Source organism: Acomys minous (genome assembly GCF_964271855.1).
Source record: "Acomys minous genome assembly, chromosome: 11".
Lineage (NCBI taxonomy): Eukaryota > Metazoa > Chordata > Mammalia > Rodentia > Muridae > Acomys > Acomys minous.
Window position 1 is genome coordinate 110,790,259 of NC_140492.1, and position 17,469 is coordinate 110,807,727.

Consider the following 17,469-nt stretch of genomic DNA (forward strand, 5'->3'; position numbering starts at 1 on the left):
GCGAGGAACTCTGGTCTACTGCCTCCTGGTCCATGACGGCTTCTGGACTTGGATTTGACTTTATGCCTTTGAACTTGTGATAATCATACTTCCTTTTCAAGGAAGACCTTGACGTCCTTGCTAGCACAGAGCATGGCTATCTGCCAGATCTCTGACCCAAGCCAGACTTCAAGTCTCCTCTTGTTCCCATCCTTCCTGTTTCTTCCCGGAGCTCTTGTGCCTGTGGTGTCTGTCCACTGGAGTTCAGAGACTCAGTCCACGGGTGAAGGTTAGGGCTGGGAGTCACTGGGGCTTTGACTCCCACGGCGTCATTGCTTCTGTGGAGCCCCTGGCCCATCCCTTATCTTCAGAGTCCACCTCAGCCTAAACACACTGGTCATGGTCTTAGAGCCCACTGTGCCTGAGAGCTCCAGCGTCACACAGGAGAGTGGGACAGGGAAGAGACTGCTCTACCGTTTCCATTAGTGAGTCCAGACGACTGAGTTGTCAGAGTAATAGCTGGAGGCTACAGCCCGGCAGGGTCTCATGGGAACCTATTTGCAACCATCTTTGGGGCTTTGCCTTCTGTCAGGGTGTGGGGACAGAGGAGCAGTTTGCTGAGCAGAAGAGCCAACATGAGCACAGGGCACAGCCGAGGAAGCCATCGTACCAACAGGCATTGCCCCTCCAAACGCTCAGCCTGTACCTAACATGGGGGGACAGTCGGACATTGCCTCACACGTGTTCCATAGCTAGCCCTGAGCTCTTCATAAACACCTATGTTTATGCGTCCATGTTTATAGCAAGCTAGAGGTGTCATTGTAGCACCCCAGCCCTAAGGAGCTGAGGCAGGAGGATTGAGAACTCCCTGTCAGCCTGAGGCCAGCCTGGAGGCCAGCCTGGTCTACAAAGTGAGACCAGGATAGCCGGGACTACACCAACCAACCAAACAAACAAACACAAAAACAAAAACAAAAACAAAAAAGTGCTAAAAACTAGCAAGTTTAAATAAAATGTGTGCGACCTATCAGCGCACTGCTTTCTCGTGTTGGCTGTTTGAAAATTTCAGAATAAAAAATTTAGGGTACACCCATAAGCCAGGTGGGTGAGTGGGCAGTTGGGAGTAAAAGGCTATGAATAGCTTGACACCAGTTGGGGACAGAGAAACAGCAAAGAAAGTCAGGCATCAAAGCAGCCACAACAGGAGGACCCTGCAGCTTGGAGCCCACCTGGGAACTTCGTCTGTGACATCTGGTAACCAGGTGTAGCAGCAAACAAGGGAACTCCAGGCCAACTGACAAGCGAAGCGCTCCAGTTGTGCCACGTGGGGCCTTGAGAGGCTCCAGGCTTGGGAAATGCTGAGAGATCAAGAGGCCAGATGGGGCTGAAGCCAATGGGAGCTGTCTGGTCTGCCTGCTCCCCTGGGGTGGTGGTGGTGGGGGGCACGGCGGGGCAGTTAGGTTGTGATAAATCAAGATCACAGATACTGGGCTGACAAGGTGGTTTAGCAAGTAGGTGAGTGTGTATGTGTGTGTGTGTGTGCCTGTATGTGTGCACATGTGCAAGCGCATGTGCAAGTGCACTGAAAATAAATAAATGCAAAATATAGAAAAAAACCCTTAAGGTCATGTGATTCTCATCTCTTTTATCTTCTACTCTCTGTTTGCAATAATTTCTGCCCGTGTCTGCTCCTTGCCTGATTTGGTCCATTGTGATGTGTGGAAAATATTAGAATCTCTCTCACCAGCCAATGCCTTAAAGTGCCTGTGTACAGAAATGAAAAATGAAACCCGTCAAGGCTGGTTTTGGACTCAATCTGTGACACGTAGTTTCCACGCAGCTGAGTCCTAATGTGACCGGACTTTCCGAGCTGATGGTGCTGTCGTCCTCTGACGCTTCCATAGCCGGCTGCCGAGTTCTGCTCCCTGGTGCCCCTCTCTGCTGTGACGAGCAGAGAGGCCAGCACTTTAGCTCACCCACTCTGGCTCCTGAGTTTCTCACTCATACATGGGGGGGGGAGGGGTGTACAGCGAGGTCAGCCAGGGGCTGGGGTGGTAGAACCAGCAAAGCCGAGCTCAGCTCACTTTCTACTACGTGGCTCTGTAACAAAGCAACCAGGACAAGTTGCCAAGGCCTTCAAGGAGGCTCAGGAGCGGCTGAGCTCCTGGTTTGAGTGAGGGGCCAGCAGCTGAGCTTACCTCCTCAGCTGTGCTGGGTGTTTAGGACTCAGCCAGAAGATGGCTCCTCCTGGGAAAGCATTATATTTGCAAGGGATTCGCACAGACGCCACGCTCTCCATCTCCCTATGTTCTGGGGGGTGTGTGTGTGTGCATGCATGCATGCGCAACTGTGCGTTATATGACCACATATGTGGAAGTCAAATTGGATATCAGGTGTCTTTATCGCTCTCTACCTCATATTTGTAGACAAAGCCTGTCACTGAACTGGAGTTTACCCACTCCATGAGACCAGCTGGCCCCTGAGCACAGGGATCCTCCTGTCTCTAGCCCCCCAGTGCTAGGATGATCGGTCCATGCCACCATGCCCAGCTTTGTACAGGGGCTCTGGGGATCCGAACTCAGGGCCTCAGGCCTGGGTATGGCAGACATTTTGCCAACTGAGCCACTTTCCTACCTCCTGGATCTCTTTTGCACATTGTCTTTAGTCCTTCTCTAAAATGTATATTTAAGCAGAGGAAGCCAGGCCTTGTGGTACTGTGACCCCAGTACTTGGAGGTGGAGACGAGGGGATCAGGAGGTCAAAGCCATCCTTGGCCACATAATTGGTAAAGCCATTTCAAACCTGGAGCCATTAAAGAAGGCACCCAATACTGATCTCTGGGCTCCATCTACCTTAGTGTGTGTGTCTGTGTGTGTGTGTGTGTGTATGTGTGCGTGCACATACACATACACACACACACTGAAAAGCTTATTTAATTTTATTTTGAGGAGACCACAAATCCATGGTGCCCTCCTTGTACCCCTAGCCCAGAACATTTTTTTTTCCAAGACAGGGTCTCTCTGTGTTAGCCTTGGCTGTCCTGGACTCACTTTGTAGACCAGGCTGGCCTTGAACTCACAGCAATCCACCTGCCTCTGCCTCCTGAGTGCTGGGATTAAAGGCATGCGCCACCACACCCGGTGCCCAGAACATTTTTAAAGTATTGTTGGGGCCCTAACAGAATCTAGGTGCTCTGATTTGAAGATTTAGTTCCCAAAGGCTCATGGATTGGAAGTTTGGCTTTCAGGGTAGCCTTGTTGAGGTAGTGGAGCCTTTAAGAGGTTGGACCTACAGGAAGGCCAAAGGTCATGGGGTTCCATGCTCAGTAATGCTATCTAATTGAAGTGGGGTTGGTTCCCAAAAGACAGAATTGTTGTAAAAAGAGTGTGTCTGGCTCTGCGGTGTTTCACTTCTGCTCACAGTCCAGACACTTTCATGCCATGCACCATAAAGCTCTCACTAGAGCTGAGCCAATAACAGCACCAGAATTTATCTTTATAAAGCATCCAACCTCTGATGTTTTGTTACAGCAGCAGCAGCAGCAGAAGCAGCAGCAGCAGCAGCAGAAACACCATCAACAACAAAGCTATGGTATGGAAATGTTGCCCCTAGAAAGAATAAGATTCACTAGGAGGCCACACCCAAGCTGTTTTGAGAGCTTCACTTGTGTCCTAAACTCATCAGCTGAGATCCATTTTATCCTTTGTTGGAAGTGCCTAACATTTGTTGGCCTGAACATGTTCTATTTCATCCTTTTAGAAACATGAGGGTGCAATGTCACTTTTGTGATGCTGAGAAGGTGTGAGGACTCCGGGGTGTGGCTGGCCTCCCAGGGGCTCCCCAGTAGGTTACGTTCCCTCAGCATCTTGGTCCAGTTACACTTGTGCCGTTCAGAAGCTGCAGCACGGGGAGCCAGCTGCCCTCTCTTCCTGCCATTGACTGTTAGTTGTTTTCTTCTGTAACCCTGAGCTTCATGGGATAAAAACTGTGGGAAAATCAACCTCTAAAGCAACGGAAAGTTCCTACGAGCCCAGCCGAGCCACCTATGGTGGGAAAGGCCGTGAAACAGCCTCACTGCGTCAGCTGTGACAATAACAAAGGCTGTGAAAATGGAAAAAGAGTTGGTTTTATGGGCCTGCTATTCGTCTCGAAAGGAACAATGTGTTTTTAGGCGTTTGGCTTGGCCCTCGGCTACTTACTTGGTTTTCATTCTATTTCATTAGCAGACTGTATTTCCCAACCAAAATATTGCACACACTTCATCCCCAAATAGTCATGATCTGTGTGTCCCCTGGCCCGTTCTCTTCATAGGAACTGTCCTCACGATGTCTCATCTGGTGGTCTCCTGGGAGAATCTCACCTGGCTTACTGACACGCTCAGACTACTTATGGGTGCCACCTCCATCTACAGTGATGTCATCTACCCAGCCCTTTCCTGCCCATCAGTTGTTTGAAGGTGTTGCAGAGCCATGTCCCCTATCCTCAGTCACCACCCCCTACAGGCCGCTACCATCACCACCACCCTGACATGGCACCTTCAGTGGCCGTGGCTAGCCCAGAATCCATGGCACTCAGACTAGTGAGGCAATGCTACCACACATCCGGCGTCTTTCAGAAGCCTTAAGAGGTTTCAGCCTCTTTTCCACTAAATGAATTTTCTTTCTTCCAAACTCACTGGTCTTTCATTAAAAATCATTTCCGGTAGCCCAGTGTCCTGAGCAGGCCCAAACATGTCCAGGCCCCAGCAGGGGATGGCTTAGGCCTTAGCAAAAGCTGCTGCTACGTGACGGTCGGTTTTAAAGTTGCTCCAGGTCTTTTATCCAACTGGACAAATGCTTCCTAAAGATACAGATAACTGAATAATATATTCAGTCTGAAGTTGGTCGTTTTCTTCTGCCCTGACTTGAACTCTCAGATATCAAATGCTTGACAGATTAATGAGCTCGTTCCTCATCAGCATTCTTTTTGCTTTTGTTGTTGTTGTATTGCGTTGTTTTTGTTTTTTTCTGAGACTGTTTCTCTGTGTAGCCTTGGCTGTCCTGGACTCACTTTGTAGACCAGGCTGGTCTCGAACTCACAGTGATCTACCTGCCTCTGCCTCTTGAGTACTAGGACTAAAGACGTGCTGCCACCATACCAGGTTTGATCAGCACTCTTTTTCACCTAAAATAACTTCCCCCACACTAACTTTTCTACTATGATGTGATACCATCAGCCCAACCACCCACTGCTGGTGGGAATCGAAAATGCTGCGGCCACCTTGGCAATTGTTCCGGTAGTTTCTAGAAAAGCTAAAGAGGGGTACCACGCAGCCCAGGATGTCCACTCCTAGCTATAACAAGAGCCCAACTATGTACATGGGCACAAAACCTGGCATACAAACCTTCACAGCAGCACCCTTGAGCATCACAGTCCCAACATGGAGACAAGTCAGATGTCCCCCCACCTGGACAAACAGGACAGGAAAGAGCAGCTCGCTGGAATACCGTTGAACCACTTAAAATAATTAAATACCGATGCCTTTGCTTCAACCAGCTGACCCTTGAAAAACATCAGCCCAAGTGAAAGAAGCCAGACACACCAAGCCACAGGCTGTAAAACTTCATTTATTTGAAAATGTTCAGAGCAGGCAAATTTAGGGAGACAGAAAACAGACTGCCAGATTCTGGGACAAGGGAAGGACAGCTAAGAGAGTTTCTTTGGGGGACAATGCAAATCTCCTGAAATCATAGGCAGTGCCAATGCTTTACTGAGTTATAACCATACTAAAACAAAATAACAAAAAACCACTGGCATCTATACTTTCTTTTAACTGCTAGGGATGAAACACAGAGCCGTGTGCTAGTTTCAAGCGATCTGCCACTGAGAGACATCTGGACTGTACAGTTTAAAGGGATAGATGGTGTCATAAAGAGGAGAGAAAAAAAAAGACCCATACTTTGTATTAGCGTTGGATATACAAGTAGAAAAGGTGGGGAGGGGGCATTGGACCAGGCTGCTCCTATCTTGTTGGCATTTAAGAAGGGGCAGCAGGAAGGTCAGGAATTCAAGGCCACTCGGGGTCACTAAGTGAGTTCAAACCACCTGGATACACGAAACTGTCTCCAAAACACTGGTAAGGTGCGCATAGTCCTGTATGCACCTCCACGGAAACGCGCGGATCACGCTCGCAGAAGACTTGAAGGTAGAAGCGGGGACCAGTGGGGAGATGGAAAAAGAAAGGAGAACACTGGGGGGGCTGGGAGAGAAGGGAGAACGAGACGTGAGTGTGATCAAGATGTCATAATGGAACCGTTACTGCGGATAATCAATATGCACCTGACACAGGTTAGTTGCTAGGGATCTGGCGCAGTTGGTAGCGTATTTGCCTCACCGTGGACAAAGCCCTGGATATTGTTCTTTGAGTGCTGGTGCTCACCTGTAGACTCAATCCCAGGAGGTGGAAACGGAAGGATCGTATGCTCCCTGTTAGTCTCATCACGGCATAGATAACTAACGGTGACCCTAACGGTGACCGTCCGGTGACTCAAAGGACAGTCCAGGCAATAGGAACACAGTTTGAAAAGGGCCCTGCTTTGAAAAGAAGTGGGTTCTCCAGAGACTATTCCAACTCCGGCACCAGGCTCCGGGAAAGCTGTCTGACGCTGTTGGCTCCCGACAGAGCCCTGAAGTTGAGCCAGAACAGAGAGAGGCAGGCCTCTTCCAGGAAGACAAAACCCAGAGGGCAGCGAGAGGGTGCAGGGCGCTCTGGGAACCAAAATAGTGCAGGGTGGCTTCTTGAGAGAGGCCCCGATCTACTTGGCATGAGACGAATCCAGACTGTGGTGTTTCAGAACTCAACCCGCTATCAGAATTCTCACTTAGTTGGACTTAAATTAGCCCGTGAGAGTATCTTCACCTACAAGTAACAGAGACGAACTCCCACAGGCTGAAAGATAAGGGCGCTCGGGTTTTTAAAATAGCGTGATTGAGGATGTGTGAGCCGGAGAGTGACTGATCTGTCTGTGGCTTAAGGCGCGCTCTCTCCATCTCTCTCAGCTTTCTGAGGCAAGTTACCCTTGAGGCCACATGAGCTGGGGACAAGCTGCTTCCTGATTCTTTTTTTTTTGGCAAGGCAGACTCCTACTTCCTGTTTCTGGATGTTTCTAGCCGCCATCCTTCGCTGTCTCATTGACCCCTGCTGAGAGAGGGCAAGTGGCCCAATGTGGGGGCTTCTTTCTATATTGGAGAGTCACAGAGTGGATCTAACCAGAGCTGTGCCTTGCGCTGCATGGGCAGGCACCTGTTTTGAGGTCTGAGTCTTGCCTGGGCATCTAAAAATAGGTCCGAGTCCAACTTCAAAGTACAGGTTATGAATGCAGCTCCCACTACAGCTTTCCTGACAGCTGGCTATCGTACAAACCAACTTCCTAAAAATGATCTTAAAACTGCATTCTGTCCTCAGATTTCCACGACTTACCTCAACTACCGCGTCTCCTTCCTCCTACTGCTCTCTCCCCCGCCTCACACAGTGTGGTGCTTAGCCAGGCTGGCGTCTGCCTCTCCGCCCCTGCCCCCCCCCCGCCCCCACACCCTTCTCAGAATTACTCAGCTTGCATTTTCCACCTAGCAGAAACGGGTTCCCCAAAGCCGGCACACAAAGAGCAGAATTTCAGCCAGCCCTCCCCTCCCCAGTAATTAAACATCTACAATGTGGCATCAATGTTTCTACTGACAAAAACCTTTCTCTTTTGATTATTTCCATCACTTTTAGCTCTATAAAGCATCAACCATCATTAACTTCCATGAATAAGTCACACAGAAGTTGTTTGATCCAGAAACGGGGGTCAGGGGGTGGGGAGAGAAACTTCACTTATTGTTTTTTGAGATTTGGTCTGGCAATGTAGCCAAGGCTAGTTTTGAACTCATCAGGTAAGTAGCCCAGGTTGGCCTCAAACTTGCAGCAATCTTTCTGTTTCTTCCTCCAGGGTACTAACAACATGGTTTGATAATAGCGAGGCTTTGGGGAGATAGCTCTGTGGTAGAGGGCTTGCCTGGCACACAGCACCCCTGTGCTCCATCTCCAGCATCACTGGACCACTGGACTAGGCTTTGTGATGCACTCCTTGGTCCCTAGCACTTGGGAGGTTGAAGCAGGGGGACCAGAAGTTTAAGGTCACCTTCATCAATGTGGTAAGTTCAAGGCTGGTCTGGGGTACCAGAGATCCCATCTCAAAACAGTACACAAAGTAAAAAACCGCTCCAATCTATGCCCAAAGGCAGATGTTGAAGCTGGAAAGCACCTGTAAAGTGTATTTTGCTTTCCCTATACAAATAAGAAAAGGGACATTCACAGGCAGAAGATGAGAGAGAGAGAGAGAGAGAGAGAGAGAGAGAGAGAGAGAGAGAGAGCGCACATGTCCTGTTTTGCCTATCAGATTGGCGGCGTTTAAAAAAGCTCATTAGCACTCAATGATGGCATGCTATGGAACACTAGGTGCTGCTGAGAATCTCAGGCAGGATGATTTTTCTAAAAGACAGTCTATATGTAGATCAATACTTAAGATATGCCAGATTTTGTGTGTGTATGTGTGTGTGTGTGTGTGTGTGCGCGCATGCGCGCGCTCGTTTTACTTTTTTTTTTTTTTTTTTGGTTTTTTGAGACAAGGTTTCTCTGTGTAGCCTTGGCTGTCCTAGACTCACTTTGTAGACCAGGCTGGCCTCGAACTCACAGTGATCTGCCTGCCTCTGCCTCCTGAGTGCTCGCCACCATGCCTGGCCACGTTTTACTTTTTTATTTGTTTGCTTCTTTAGACATGACCTCACTGTGTAACCTAGACTAGCTCCAAACTCAGGATTCTCCTGCCTCAGCCTCAGAGTGCTGGGCTTATAGGGTCGTTCTCCCACACCAGGCTGGAAGCATACGAGCTGTCCGTTGGTTTGGTTTTGATTTTGCTTTGCATGTCTTGGTAGGTTAGCTTGACAATGAAATCTTTACAGTAGCTTGCCACCAGGATCACTCGACAACTTTTCAAATTGTGTGTTTGAAAAGATACAAAAAGAAAGGCCAGTCAGTAGGGGTTCAATAGTGTGTTGTTATGAACTCAGCAGATAGAAGATGGGGTGCCCTGCTCCCCACACGGCCAGGGATCCAATGAGCCAAGCACATCCCTCTCAGGTTCGCTCTAAGTATGGAGAAAGAAGGACCGTCCCTACACCTATGTCCTAAGCAGACCTGTTCTCTGGACGTAGCCTCCACAGAGTCAGCGGCCCCTCTACAGCACACCTTCCAAGACCCGCGAGAGGCATGAGGCTCCTCTGGCAGGGCACACATGTGTGCAAGTGTCCCTGGAAGTGCAACTGGGTGTTCGAGGAGAAAAAGAAGGGGATGAGGAGGGGCAGGCCAGGGCTGGTCCTTTGTGGACTTGGATGATGAAAAATCTGAAGCCAGACATCCAGGCCATTATGAAGGTGTCTTTGTAAAGGCAGAAAAAGTGAAATATTCCATTGACAGGCAGGTTGGCATGACTTCTAATGTCTGAGTGTTTAGATGGGTGCTATATGGGCCCTCATTTGTGTTCTTACTTTAGCCCCACAAATGTTACAGATAGTGTCTGAAGGCTGAGAACAAAACCGTGTGTGTGTGTTTTCTCTATAATGAGAGAAGAACAAAATAAATTATTTTGCTTGACATAGTGGCTTGTGCCCATAATCCCAGCATGCAGGAGGCCTAGACAGGATTTCCCAACGTCTGAGACTTGTCTCAGATACAGAGCAAGACCCTGTCTGTCTTAATACATAAATATGTGAATAAATAATAAAAGGACAAGTTATTTTAAAAGCAGCCGTGGCTACTAGCCAGCAGATAATACACTTCCATTTTATGGGTTATAGAGTATCCAGCACGAAGTTTGTAGTTGTGGCTGTTTGCTTTTCAAGACAGGGCTTGTAGCATTGGCTGTCCTGGAACTCGCTTTGTAGACCAGGCTGGCCTCAAATTCACAGAGATCCTCCTGCCTCTGCCTCCGAAGTGCTGGGAATAAAGGTGTGCACTACCCAGCTCCTCCAGGTTTTTAGTTCATTAAAGACATTCCCCTGAACTCTGCACAAAGTCCGCCAAGCAGCATTTTAAAACAGCCAACACAAAAAGTGCTCTGTCCAGAGACAGCCACTGTTAACATTTTCCTAAGTCCCCCTGTAGTGTTTCTCCACACACTGTTTAAAACAGGGTTGAGATCATACTTTATATATAATTTTATGATCCATCTCTTTTTTTCCTTTGGCTAAATATTACATTGAACATTTTTTCGCATGCCCTTACAAACTTTTTTAAAGCGGAAAAAAATCTTAATAGTTACATAATGTACTAGTTTATGAATTCTTATAATTTGCTTAGGCATCCCCAGTTGTTAGATAGTCAGGTTGTTTGCAGATTGTTTTTAGCCTAATGTAAGTAAATCTGCGACGGGCATGACTACTTTCAAGTCCTCGTCTGTGCTCCTGTTTATTTCTTTAAGGCAGATTCCCAGTAGAGGATCCACTGGGTCAGTGTACGGACACATTTAAAGACTCCTGGAACATATCAAATTCCTTTCTCCAGAGATGCGTCCAGCCTTTCTGAGCCTGTGGTGATGGAACCCCCACTCACTGTGGACTGCACTACAAGGCAAGAGACTGTGTCATGGTCCCTGCTCTGCCACAAACCAGCTCTGACACCCTAAGGAAGGCATGATTCAGAAAAAACCAATAATAATGACTTAACCATATGTGTAAACCTTACATAATTAAAAACACCGCTTTTCCACGTTTACTTGATTCTTCTGAATCTCCCAACCACTCTGCAAAACTCTGAATGATTAAGTGATTTTTTTTTCAACAATCTTCAGCAGGGCAATGACATGACATACTTAACTTCAGGGATGTGTCTCAGAATGCTCCTCACTAGCTCAGGCTGCCCTCTCTCCTCCTTGCTAGGCATTGTCTCAAGTGGGGCTAGCCCTGGGTACCTCTGAGTCCTCACAGTGCGCTCAGATCACTTGGGAGTCTTGTTACTATGCAGGTCCCAACCAGTAGGAGAGGGTAGGGCCAACACTGTCACTAAGGGGCTCCCAAGGGACCACAGCTGCGGGTCTGTGGGCCTCACTTTGAAGAACAAGGCATGAGGCTCTTATAGTCTTTTCAAATAAGAATATAAGTTAGCATCTTCACATAAGGCCTAATTGGATAATACATGTGCTTACCATATAGAGCACTCTAGATCCTAAACACACACACACACACACACACACACACACACACACACACACACACACACGGATAAAGGCTAATGACTGACCACGGATGAGTCCACAATCCTCTGACACAACTTTAAATAATGATGTTAAATTATAAAACCTGGCACACATCTAGGGAAAAGGTCCTCCAAAGATAAAAAATGCCTATTTCAGGCCTCTCTTAGTCCCAAGTATATTAGCTGAGGAGGCAGGGGGCTGTACCTAGGGAAATCAATGAAGAAAGGGCATTCCAGGAAGGCGTCACAACCTTGGGGAGGTGAAGGAAACAGGACGGAGTGAAACGCCCTCAGGCCACCAATAGAATCACTTGGGAAGAATGTATAATTTATGTCAAGAGATAAGAGCAGAAATGCAACTCTGGGCCAGGCTTTCACAGCCCGCAGACGCCAGGTTAATTTTGACCTTTATCTACTAGCACGCAGGCATGTGCCATTGACGGCTTCTGAACAGAGGAGGGCTGGGATGGAATGACGTCAGAAAGCTAGGTTTCCAGAAGGAAACAATCGCAGCATTTACAAGGCCAAGGGCACAGTGATGATAAGAGGAAGCCAACGGCATGAAAGCCAACAGGTACAGAAGCCAGGGTCTGTCTGGAGGAGAAAGTCATAGCTGAAACACACTGGCTAGGACCATATGGGTGACACTGGCAGGGTTTGTGCTGAGCCTCTTGGGTTTAAGGTCCATGGTGGCAAAGTGATTGTACCATTAGTAAAATAGGAGCATTAGGAAACCTGGTGCCTTGACACCATTTCCTCGGAACCTACGACCACAACTGGCCAACCAGCTTTATATTCCGGCCTGGCCCAGAGTTCTAGCATCACGGTGGCAGAGGTCACGTTGCTCTAATTTCCTGATAACTAATTAAAATTCTGTCTATTAGCTGTAAAGCTGGCTCCTTCCTAGGATGGAGGGGATGCAGATTTCTGTCCACCACTGCAGCTGTCATTGAGAACGAAGCACAGGAAGAGTAAAGAGGGAAACTGACTTGCTGGATCAGAGCCAGGGAAGTCCTCTATGAGGCTCTGGTCCTAACTGGTACCCTGAATTCTAGCTTTCTGTGTAACTGTCAGTGCGCTCCCCTTTCTTGAGGCTGGCATCTAGTTCACCGGGACCCACAGTGCTCCACTGGATGCTTTCTTGCTGGGATCTGAAATCTGACTCACGAATCTACCGGCTCCGTTGCCTTGTAGAGGCCTAGGCATCCTTAGAATAGCACGGTTATTTGTAGCCAAGGGCAGACCTTTGTACACCCTTGGCATCTCTTCCAGGGAGAGCTCCTGGGAGCCTGGGAGGAAGAAGCCCAGACACGCCTGTGACAATCCCTCCACACATCAACGTATTCCATTGTCTTTGTGAGTGCTGCGACCTCAGGCCACAATTGTAAGGTGTTTTGGAAAATTTGGAGTTATATTCATAGCTCTTGCAGGTCAGGCAGAAGATGCTTTAATTAAAACAAAAGCAACAATGGAATAGTATTTTGGAAAAGGGCAAGTGTGTGTGTGTGTGTGTGTGTGTGTGTGTGGTGTATGCAATGCATATGTATACAGGTCTGTGCACTCGAATTGTGTATGCATGTGCACATGTGTGTGTGTTCAAGTGTGCATGCAAGTGTGCATATGTGTTCGAGTATGTTACGTGTGTGTGTGTGTGTGTGTGTGTGTGTGTGTGTGTGTTAAGCCAAGTATCTTCATCAAATTTCAACTGGCATAGCTACATATGAAGGTTTTTTTTTTCCTTTCTCATTTCCGATCATAGATAATTAGGTAAGAACTTTGGAATACCCACTGTATTCCGAGCACAATATAGGACTGTCCTCCACTAGGGTGCAAGACAAATGCTAATTCCATCAGCCCATTGAAAGTTACCCTTGTTACCCGCCATCGTTAGTACAGATTGCCTGACTTAATTACAGAACTATATGGCGTTTGATGGCATGGTTTATCACACACTTGCAGTTGACTAGCAGATGAAGTGGGACTGTGACACAAAGCCACCAGGCAAATGGCTTCTGTGTTTCCTACTTTTTCTGCCTTCTGGGAAAGACTGTCAGGAGGGAGACAGAATCCTAAGGACACAGATGTGGTGTCCCCCCTCTGGCACAGTTATTTATTTAGCTATGTTTCTATTTGGCTATACAAATCTAACTTTCTTTTTTTTTTTTTTCTTTCCTTTTTCGATCACCTTTGCAGGCAGGGAGTCTGATACAGAGGTGGGGGGGGGGCAAGAACTATCTGAGAAGCACTTTCAGTCTTGTCTTTGAGAAGTGGGTAACTGGAGCCAGCTGTCACTTGGGAGGCAGAGGCAGGAGAATCTCTGTAAGTTCGAGGCCGGCCTGGACTACAAAGAGAGTTCCAGGACAGCCAGGGATATTGCATAGAGAAACCTTGTCTCAAAAAACCAAAAAGAGAGAGAGAGAGAGAGGGAGAGAGGGAGAGAGAGAGAGAGAGAGAGGGAGAGAGGTAACTGCTTCAAAACAACTAATTATTTCAACCACAACCCACATCAGGAAGATACCCCAAACCAATTAACACACAATGCTTTGCATAAAAACAAGCCCACAAAAGTAGGGTGGAGCTGAAGGGGAACTGAACGGATTCTTGGGATTCTTGGTTGCTGCCTGGAGATGTTTGGCAAGGTCTTTTTGGCAGACTTTTGTTTTATTTATTTATTTATTTTAAAAGTTTCTTATCTGTGGAACCAGCTGAGTTCTTTGAAATGTCATTTCCTTTTGGCAATTCCCAGGGAGGACTAAGGTTGAGTTTACTGACTGCGTCCAAACACAAGCTGAAGTGGAGAATCCAGGAAAGGCACTGGGTGACTTGGCCCCGAAAGACCTCTTTCGGTAATTTTAGAGTCTATTTCAGATATGTTTCCTTTTCAGTAAACGGAATAAAGTGGACAGAGACTAAACAATCCACGTTGTTTCAAGCTTTGCACTTACAGCTTTGGACGTGGTCCTGAGTCTTTCAAAATGTGGGGTTCATCAAATATTGATCGATTTATCTCAGTGTGCTGTGTGCCTGTTCTCCCGTGTGAGGGCAATCACAGGCCTGCCATGGCTTGCCTCTGCAGATGAGAGAGCAACTCCCCATGTCAGTCTTCGGTGAAAGGGACCTTATTGTTCAAGTGCTTCGTAAGCCAGGCTACATGGCTCACAGGCTTCGGGGATTTTTCTGCCTCAGCTTCTCATCTTCCCTTTTGAACACGGGGTTTAGAGGTGCGTGGTTCTGTGTGCGGCTTTGCATGGGCATCTGTGCTCAGTCCTTAATCCTTGTGAGGCATGGAATCATTCCCCTACCTGGATTCTTTACCTTGCATGTGGTTAAACATATCGTAGGAAGGTGACGCCCGCGCGCGCGCGCGCGCGTGCGTGTGTGTGTGTGTGTGTGTGTGTGTGTGTGTGTGTGTGTTTCTTAAATCTATCATCATCAAATCATCAACTATTCATTCCTGTGTCTTCAGATGCATGATGTGAAATGTTACGAGGAGGCCACTCTATTCCTAATTGGTGTTTCTTCATCTCACAGCTAACAGCAAGTACATAGTAGTAGTGCCAATGGCAGGCTGTATTGTTATTTCCTTAACTGAACCTTTTTTTTCCCCCTCAAGGTTTCTCTGTGTAGCCTAGGCTGCCTTAGACTCACTTTGTAGACCAGGCTGGTCTTGAACTCACAGAGATCTGCCTGCCTCTGCTTCCCAGAGTGCTGGGATTACAGGTATGAGCCACCATGCCCAGCTCTTAACTGAAACTTGTATTGAGATAGCTAGACATGTGTAATCCCAGCACTTGGAAGGTTGAGGAAGGATAATCACATCAAATAAGAGGCCAACCTGTCTACAGAACCAACCTTGTTGGCCAGCCAGGACTACATAGCAAGATCTTGTTGTAGACAAACAAGAGAATTTAATATAATGTTTTTCATGTCTCTAGAGGAATTTTAAGCCAGCAACATGGCCGCTCTGATCACATCCAAAGACCTTCCAGGTCTGGGTGATCTGGCTGGAATGCAGACTTGCTCTTAGTACACACCTTCCATCCCAAACAATGAAGGTAAAGTTTAGTTTTTAAAAGGAAGCACCCATGTTTGAAAGTGATGTCTAATTGACAGATGAAGTGACAAATCAGAGAAAGATTTGGCAGAATGATTCAGAGAGGATTTGCCCAACTCTCACGAGAAAAAGAGATGACTGAGGGGAGAGCAGGAGAGAGAGAGAGAGAGAGAGAGAGAGAGAGAGAGAGAGAGAGAGAGAGAGAGAGAGAGAGGCAGTTTTACCAGGAGAGTTTTACAGAGACAGATTGAAAAGAGAACAAGCTAGACACAGACAAAGACTGAAGGAGCCAGAGAGTGAGAAGGAACCGGAAGACTAGAACAGATGCTAGAGTTAGTTTGAGGGCAAGCAGAGCAATTTAGTCAGAAGCTGAGAGAACTTAGTTTGAATCAGTCATCTTGGAGAGGAGTTTGAGCCAGAACTGCTTACCCCAGAGTTCAGAAAGAGCTAGAAAGAGTGAGCTGAAAAGTTTCTGGGCCTAGATTAGATTGTACAGAAGCCAGGAACTTTGAGGACTAGGCCTAGGTTAGCAGAAGGAGGCAGTAAAACTCTGAGACCACAATTACATCGGGTAAATAAAAGTGACATTTATACATATCTTCTTTGAGGATTTCATATATGTGTATGATGAAGTTTTTTTTTTTTAAAACTGATCACATTCATTCATTCATTTGCTGTGCATATTAGAGATGGCTTTAGCCAGTAAACATAGACTCTGAAATACCATTGCCTACATTTGAATTCCAGCTCTTCCACTGTGCTATATTATTTAGTTATTTATTTACCTATCATTGTTTAGGAGATAGGACGTGCACTGCCTGGTTGACCCCTCACTCTTGGGCCTAAGTGATCCTCCTGCCTCAGCCTCTGGAGTTGTGGGGACTACAGAGGTAGATGGCACTATACCCATGCAGGATTTACGGCAGTGCTTATACAATCCTTGTGCCATTGCCGTTCTATCCTTGTGCTATCGCTGTTCTTGCCCCTCTTTTCGTAGGAGGCAACTGAGCTTTCCGGAAATGAAATGTAGTACAATATTTGCCCAAGCTACACAGCAATGGATATTCAAACTGAGGCACAAAGTCTGTTGTGTCGGTACTTGATTTTAGCCAAAGGCTGAGGAGTGAGACCAGATCTGTCTTGCCTCACGCATATGTTTACCATAATGGACATATCCATTACAGCATGTGCTGGCTGTTACAGTCCATATGTTTTCCTCAAACCTGTTCCTCTACAGCTTCCTACTCGAAGCACAATTCCTCTTTGCTCCCTGGTTGCGCCTGCCCATAAGGATGCTGGTGAGCAAACCCTTGCTCCTTCCAGTTGCTTCTTGTGTCCCCAGAGTCAGCCCGCCACCCTGGCAGTGGCAGATCCTTCCAGTAGCAGTAATTTATTCCAGCTTGCATATTGTCCATCACTCCAAACCAACCTAACTGCTACCCCCCTGAGTGAGACCAGTACCAGCTGGGTCTATCCCGCCCTCCCTCCTGAGCTCTGAGGGGCAAGCCCACATCTTCCTGCCCTACACCCAATGCTCCCATTTAAAGAATCAACGTCTCTCTTCATTTCTCCAGACATAACGGCGACCATCCCTTCCCGAAGTCACTAGTTCTACGGCAGGATACCAGTCTCCTTTTGTTTTTCTGGCTCTCTGCTTCTTGGCAAACAATTCTTTACATGACTGCTGTAGTCTCTGTCTCCTGGCTGGACTCTGGCTGATACAAGCAGTGAGCTTATAACATGGAAACTTATCTGCAAGACTCTCCAACAGTGTATCCAAGGTTCTAACTCTCGCAAATAAGAGCTGCTACAGTATTACTAAGTGGGAAAGGAGAAGTTCATCATAAGGACAAGATGACTGTATATCCAAAGCCTGGGTGCCTTGTTGACATTGTCTGTGACATCCACTCATAGCTGTCACTCCCCAGTGAAAGGAACCTTTGCTTACCTTGCCACTTATTACCACAAGCTCCTGCTCTAAGTTTACACAGAAATGAATGGGTTGATATGTAAATTATTTCCTAGAGTAACAGTATTGGATAGAAAGGGGAATTCCAAAGATTACTATTACTCTGTAGGACATTAACCAAAAGATTTAATTAAATGGAAACTATCCACTTCTTAGATGTTTTAGGTTTGCTAATGCATTGAACACACAGTACTTGCA

The 17,469-nt window shown here is 47.1% G+C and overlaps 2 long non-coding RNA genes across 2 annotated transcripts; one reads left to right on the plus strand and one right to left on the minus strand.

Annotated features, from left to right (window-relative positions):
- Positions 1 to 5,569: 5,569 nt before the first annotated feature.
- LOC311608497 lies at positions 5,570 to 7,478 on the minus strand. The gene is made up of 2 exons (XR_014782991.1): positions 7,439 to 7,478; positions 5,570 to 6,217 (listed from the first exon to the last, which is right to left on the minus strand). It is a non-coding gene; the product is annotated as an uncharacterized lncRNA (long non-coding RNA).
- LOC311608495 lies at positions 6,183 to 10,817 on the plus strand. Its single transcript, XR_014782989.1, has 3 exons — positions 6,183 to 6,306; positions 7,947 to 8,151; positions 10,476 to 10,817. It is a non-coding gene; the product is annotated as an uncharacterized lncRNA (long non-coding RNA).
- Positions 10,818 to 17,469: the final 6,652 nt, after the last annotated feature.